General features: G+C 34.3%; 1 long non-coding RNA gene across 3 annotated transcripts; it reads left to right on the top strand.

The window, feature by feature from the left end:
* Positions 1–1,647: 1,647 nt before the first annotated feature.
* On the top strand, positions 1,648–6,014 carry LOC113691343 (uncharacterized). Of its 3 annotated transcripts, XR_003448684.2 has the most exons (4): positions 1,648–2,033; positions 2,935–2,976; positions 4,772–4,873; positions 5,444–6,014. It is a non-coding gene; the product is annotated as an uncharacterized lncRNA (long non-coding RNA). The 3 variants fall into 3 exon arrangements; XR_003448681.2 differs by having other exon boundaries at positions 1,650–2,033; positions 4,532–6,014; XR_003448679.2 differs by having other exon boundaries at positions 1,651–2,033; positions 4,772–6,014.
* The last annotated feature ends 1,678 nt before the right edge of the window (positions 6,015–7,692 follow it).

Here is a 7,692-nt window from a genome sequence, read left to right as displayed (position 1 = left end):
AGAAAATGAATAAAAAGGGAACAACATAGTGAAAATTTAACAATACATTTGATACAATCAATTATTTGTATTCTTGCCTTTTGCCACCCCTTTTGAAGCCTATTCATTTTTATAACACAATTCTGAAGAAAGTAACATGAAATACGTACAGAAACCAGTTAAATGAGTGAGAGATTAAGCATTGAGAAATTAATGATCTAAATTTAACTTTTGATGAAAAGGAAATTGTAGTAGAATATACCATGAACATCAACTCCTCTTGCTCGACTTGAGGAGGTATTTCAACTTGTTGTTTTCGAGCAAAGAAATTGAAGCCAAGGAACTTCATGGCAAATCGTTGATGCTGTAGAGGATGTGATGAAAAAACAAAATGAGAAAACAATAATTAGCCTAGTGATATTTTATTTAAATGAAGTACGAAGATCACATACTGCAAATAGAAATAGTATACCATAACTATTGGGTAATCTTTTCCTTAACTATGCCTAACAATGCTAGACAAATGCTATTGTCTCCTGTATATATTATGGCATTGGAATAGATACATGCGAATGATTTAAATTTCAATTAAGCTCTTAATTTTCAGATTATCAGTTACATTTCTAGTTTTTTTTCTTTTTTTTTTAACAACCAAATTTGCAGTTGAGAGGTTTATAATGCAAATATCCCTCAGAAAACCCAGTCAAATCTCCTTTACAAACTTCATATGGATGTACACAACAACATTTACAAAAATCGAAAATAATAAAAAAATGCAATAAGCAACAAATATAATTAAAAGCCTGAAAAGTTTAAAATAATCAGATAAAATAAATGCTCAGATACGCATGTGTATTCTTGCATGCAGAAACATTGAAATAATCATAGAATTGTTATTGGATTAAATATGCTTTGGTACTCGAATAAGATAGTATTAAAAACAACACTATTAAAAAACATACCTAGAAACTCAAGAAATCATTCTACTGATACAATTGTATTGTGAAGAGAAAGCGGCTGTGGCTACCTTCTTGTGAAGAAAACTATAAAGTTTAGGGTTTTATAGTTTCTTCCTTTCGTGGGAGAGGGTAAAAAATTGAAAGGAATAGAAGTTAGATTCACAATTATAAGACGAAACATTTCCTTTTTTGTACAAGAAATTGAAAAGGAATAATTTTTTCCTTAAGGAATCAAGAGAAAATTAGCAAAAAAAGAGACACAATGTAGAAGAAAGTGGTGACTCAGGAACACAAGAGGAACCATGTTTAAATTTAGCAAGTTCGAGTTAGCATTTTTGGTTGATCATGGGGAACTAATTTTTGGAAAAGGGAAAGTAAATCAAGAAAGTGTATAAATAGGGAGAGCAACCAAAATAAATTTCCGCATTTATGTGGTAATTTATGTGTGCTAGCCATTATTTTTTGTGCTTCTAAAAATTCTATTATTATTACTATTAGTATTAGATTTATTATTATTATTTGTCACTAACCATGGTAATTATTATTTTTGTTATTTGTACTTCATAATATACTACCTAGTTGAAATAACAATAATGCCAGAATCAGAATCGTATGATTGATACGCTCAGCTGTATTTTTTTTGATTTATTTTATACATCCTTAGTCCTTACTATACTAAAAGCGCGAGTTGGAGTTGCCAGAGCACCGGTTATACTGTAATTTTGGGTAACTTCAAGGGCATTTCAGAAGCACGATTGAAGCGTTCAGTGGCCCGACTCATTCTTTGTTCTCCAATTCATCGGACAAAACTCACTCTTGTCTCGGAAGCAACTTGAACGATTGAAGAACTCACTCTCATTTCAGACATTTCATTCCCTAGAATCAGTAATCAACATCTCTTCCTATACAAAATCCCTTCACAATCTTCATAATCATCCACCTAACAAAACAGAAGAGAACAAGGAAAAAAAAAAAAGAAAAGCAAATGCAAAGCCAGAACAAAACAGGGAATTCGAGGAATAGAGAGGAGCTATTGTTTGCCGACCAGACTTCGCCAGCACTGTGGTGGCTGGATTTCTTCTTCAGAAAAGCACGGTGAAGTTTCTTTGGTTTTTTGTTTTTTAGTAATTTTCAGCCCACCACCGCTATCACCATCGCCATCGCTATCGCCGGATTGTCATTATCTGAAATTGAAATTTTGTGCTCCAATTTTAAATGCTTTTCATGACCATACTTTCTTGTTTGTGGGTTTAGTTCAGGTTAATAATGGTAGATTATTTGTTCGGTTCTCTTATTTTTTGTGTTGCTGAAACATTGGTTGTGAGTTCGGATAGGTTAGAAATACATTTGAAAGAAAAAAGTTCCGTTTTCGCTAATGCCCAAAATGTATTTGTAAAAATGGCAAAGCAAACGAATTTCCGAAACGTATTTCCTAATTGCTCAAGTTGGGAAGGTTTCTGGATATGCATTTCAAATTTATGGATTACTCTTAGTTGCAAATTTTATTTCAGCATAATTCGTAGATTTTTTGCATCTCTTTGGTTTCTGAAAAAAAGAAGCATGAAAGTTGTACTTTGGTTGAAATACTTCAGAACTCCTACAGAGTCTTTTCCTGTGGAGTATTAATGTTTTGGGAATAATTGCAGACTGAAGTTTGAAGGAACTATGGAAAAGAATGAGGTTTTGTTTTTGTTTCTTCAATAACTCATAATTGAAGCCTAAGTGCTTAATTTTGTAAAATGTATTGTGGCGTACTGGACCTAAATTGTCTAGTCAGTCTTTAGTCTTTGAACGGATCTAGTCATAATTTGACATGAATTATTATTATGTATTGATTAGTTCAGGCAAATTGAAAGTCATACCATTGCTTGAGTATCGAAGATGAGGCATTACGGCTTAAGGACTAAGTGCTGTTGTTGATCCTAATGCAACGAAATACTATGTGATTAACTCTTTACTCTCTTTCAAATTAATCTCTGATTTTTCAGCATGACAGGTATGGATCTCACGTCTCAGTGGCGCATACTCGCTTCGTACGGTTAGTCATTTGCTTATTCTTCACAATTTGTCTTGCTGCATATGAAGTTGAACAACCCTTGTGTTCTGGTTGTGTCGTCACCTTTAAATTTCATCCATGAGTAGTCATAAATAAAATATTATTCTCAGACATTTACATATAATCAGGCATATCATGGTTGGTTGTTATTTATTTGTAAATAGAATTAGGTTCATGCAAAATATGTACAATAAATTGTCAAATATGTAATGTTGCTGGCCGAAGGATGGTGTCAATTTTTAAATTGACTTAAGTATGCATTATCAGTTTTAGTGAAATTAAATTCACGCTATGAAAGTACTCACAGAAGGCGAGGGGCTTAATGCTGTCACTGTTACTTTCTGTATCTCTTTTTTTTTTTTCAAATGCTCCTAGCCATTCATGGCAAAGACTGGCAAACAATTTTCAACCTGGTCAAGTTAATAGGCAAAGCAGTAGAATCTGCCACAATTTCTTCCATGCCTATAGCTACTAACAAAGAAGGATGTGTTGTGTTAATGAGCGGGGAAATCTCACTCTATTCTTTAAGTTCCAAGAAGTCATTGGAATGCTTCATGAATGAGTTATGTGTCTTCCTTACTTGGCAAATCAAAAGCTTTGTTGTGGCCCCTGGGTCAAGTACCAGAAGAATTTCCTTGTTAGCAGGCATCTTTGTAGTGAGGAATGAGAACTTCCAAATAAATGGAGAAAACAAGTATTTGTTAGATAGTCTTCTGAATACTGTTGTCCCTATGTCAATTGATGCATATATTGATGTAAGTACGCAAAATCACAGTCTGACTAACATCTACTTGAAATCATAATCACTATGTTGGAAGTACTTGATGTAAGTTCTGCTACTGATAATGGCTTGTTGTATAACTAATTGGCAAATCTTTGATTACCACATTGAATTTGTGCTTGAAATAATGAAACATGAAAAGCAGAAACAAGTAGTTAGTGGTTGATTCAGCTGTGGCAATTTTTTTTTTCCTTTTTTTGTCTATTATTCAGCTCTGGCTATTTTCGTTTCTTTCCTTTCTCTTTTCTTTTTAGTTTCACCAATCTGATTTTGGAAAATCATCACTGGCTTGAATATTTTCGTAGGAATTGTTGGGTTAATGTTTTATTAAGCCCAGCTTTTTGAGAAATCAAACATATGAAATTAGCAACCTGATTGTTTGGATAGCATTTTTCTGAATTGTGTCAAGTATTATACAATTCAGATAGCATTTTTGTACACAATTGAGAAAGCTTTTTTTCTGGTGACTTGGGCATGGTGTAATAATCATATTAAAATAGCAACCTGAGAAACCAGACAAGTTGCTATCTACCAACAAAAAACAGAGGACATGGAGGAAGTAGTAGTAAAAAGGAATAGGCATATAATGTGGAACTGATGATTGATCCATTGCATATATATGTGTAGTGCCTTTTTTAATTGTAGGTGGAGAATGCCAGCATTTGTTGATATGCTCTTACTTCTGAACACCGCTTTACTTTGTCCTCAAATTCACATGACCGATTTTAATTGCTTTAGTTGTAAATGTCTTGGCAGGCCTCTAATTGATTATTTAGTGTCATTGAATGTTATGCAATTAAGCAATTACTACCAGTGGACAAGGTTTGAATTATTTGTGGCTTTCTTGTGACTGGCGACAATGAGCCTTGGTTAGAGAAGGCTTTCTCGTCTTTCAAGTGCATCATTCACATATAAATGAGTTGAAAATCAACCAGTGCCAAAGTCTACTCACCAGATTACTATATCTAATGCAATTATTGTTCTTTTGTGTTTAAGGAGGAACTATGGGATCTTCTTCCATGTGCTTGTGTGGCAGGGTCGTCTTAGCTGTCTTGCTTCCACCATGGGCTGGCAGTGAATACCAATAACATCACTTTGGTACGTAAGTTAAAAGGAAAAATCATTTTGGCTTTTTCAGTAACTAAGATATTGCATTCCGTAGTCTTGCTTACTTTGCTCCAAATTGAGAAGTGGGTACGTGAGTTTCTTCCTTGTGTCATTTGTTCTATTCCAACCTGTTAAGCCTAATACATGAGAGTTGATGAATTATTTCCCCACGATCACGATTGTAGATTCTATTGCTCTCCTCTTATATATTTATTATCCTTAACGATATGCTAAGCAGATTAAATTGCCATCAGTTTCATGATATATAAATGCATGAAACAAGGATTCAAGTTTTACCGAACAAGAAAGAGTTGGGATTTATGTTTTAGATTCTTGAACTTCAGTTGAGAATAGAAATAACTAGAAACTGTTATTGGATGACAAATTCTTTTGTGTGCTGATCATTTTTCACCTAGTGTGATCGCTTTTGAGAAACAAATTTGAGTCTTCTGCATGCATTTGTCTGTTTTGCCTCTCCACTTTTCTCAATTTTTCTTTCTTAGAATTTCCTGGTGGTACTAGACACGAAGGTTGAGAATACAATTTTTCATTTAAGTGCAGCCTGATGATGGTGGGGTTGCATTGAGTGGGATTTATTTGGGATTAAGGGGCTCTTGCGAAAATATACTCATTTATGCTATGGGATTACTTGGGGGGACTAATGTGGTCTAGCCCAAATTGGTGCCGCCCAATTCTATGATGTAACATAACGCCCCATTTGTGGTACTTTGAACACATGGATATATTTCAGGTCCATCTTAGTCTCTTCAGTTCATAAATACAGTGGTAAAGAAAGAAATTGGCTGCCTGATAGGAATCTCAATCACGGAAGATTGGAGAATTACTACTGGCTGATAACTGGAATACAAGTAGTAAATGTGATTTATTATCTAATATGTGCTTGGTTTTATACCCATGAACCATTGGATTTGGCTGCTGAAAGCAGGGATGCAATGGATTTGGAGTTAGCAAAGGGGAGAATTTTACCTATTGATTCTAGTGTAAAGGCAGAAACAGAACAAGAGAGATATATATGGTGGAGGAAGCATGAATTTGTTCCTTTTATTGTGCTGTGCTAGGGCACTTTAATTAGATTCTCAGTGCCAAGTTCCCATTTACTTTCCACTGCCAACTCCAAGATCTTGCTCTCCAACTTACTTTTTTGTTAAACCTTTGATGTTCTCAAATTTGTGATGCATATAGTGATAGTGATTCTGAAATTTTAAACAAACGGCTCATAAGATTCTTAATCAATATGCGATAGTCTGGACAAAAAAGTAAAGAGCAAATTGCCCTCATTCCAATATAGATAAATAGGCAAAAAACGTAATCAAGTACTATAACGTTCCAGTCAAATATCATCAGTTGCTCGAAAAAACACTACTTATTATAATGTAATCCCTTCAAAAAGTAATGCCTCCACCACTACTTAGTAGTGGATTTTGTTGCCATCTCGGGTAGCATTTCCATTCCTTGCTGCTTGATCATTAGCACTTCGGGTAGCAATTCCAGTACCTCTTGCTGCTTGATCACTAGCACTTGCGGCAGGTATGTTTGAAGGTTGATTTGGCTGTGGTGGGCAAGGAACCCCCCTGCTTGGCCCGTACAAATAGCTAGAGCAATTTCCATATTCAAACCAACACAGCTCGGCTTTCTTTTTGCAATTCCTAATCGTCCTTAAGAGTTCCGTGGGATGACACATTCCTGATAGTATCATTGTTCCGTCTTGTTCCCCTTTATAATTGCGAACTGATGGTGTAGAGAAGAGAAATGAATCCACACCAAGATTTAGCCAAACAAATTAAGCATTTAGATTCAGTCAGTCCATAATTTCTGGAATATAAATTATATGCGTTGAAGGCTCAAAACTAACCACTGAAAATTCTGGATAATTAATTAAGAAAAACTAAAGCACTTTTCTCAGCCACTCTAAAATGCAAGACTTGTGAATTACAAGGACACTTACGTAATATGGGAAACAAATTCGACATTTTTTTTGCTAGCAATAATAGCAATACTTTTTGTTTGGACTAGGGGCAGTGATTCCGTGTGATTCACTCTGGTTGTTGTATTTATTATCTTATTTGGTATAGAGTTGGTGTATTATTATATTCGTGAAAAAAGTGATGCATATAAATAAATATTTCACATGTATTCATTACCACATTAGAATGATTAATGTGATTGCAAATAAAAATTTTCAGCGTATACAATAACCGAATTGAATCACACACAACACAACTGTATTATCCCTATTTCTTTTTAATCGTATAGCTAAACATCAATACACACAGGTGGTGAAGAGAAAATCCCTTAATTTTCTGTGACCAAGACCATTCTACTTACAACTAAATCAGAGACAGCGACGTATGCGAAGTGATGAAACAATAGAGGAAAAAAGAAAATGAATAAAGAGGGAACAACAAAGTGAAATTTTAACATTACCTTGGATACAATCAATTATTTGTATTCTTGCCTTTTGCCACCCCTTTTGAAGCCTATTCATTTTTATAACACAATTCTGAAGAAAGTAAATGAAATACATAAACCAATTAAATGAGTGAGAGACTAAGCATTGAGAAATTAATTATCTAAATTTAACTTTTGATGAAAAGGAGATTGTAGTAGAATATACCATGAACATCAACTCCTCTTGCTCAACTTGAGGAGGTATTTCAACTTGTCGTTTCCGAGCAAAGAACTTCATGGCAAATCGTTGTTGCTGTAGAGGATGTGATGAAAAACAAATTTGAGAAATCAATAATTAGCCTAGTGATATTGATGAGGAGCAGAATTGATGAGAAAGATCA

This window comes from Coffea arabica, chromosome 6c (genome assembly GCF_036785885.1).
Source record: "Coffea arabica cultivar ET-39 chromosome 6c, Coffea Arabica ET-39 HiFi, whole genome shotgun sequence".
NCBI lineage: Eukaryota > Viridiplantae > Streptophyta > Magnoliopsida > Gentianales > Rubiaceae > Coffea > Coffea arabica.
This window is presented reverse-complemented; position numbering and strand designations above follow the sequence as displayed.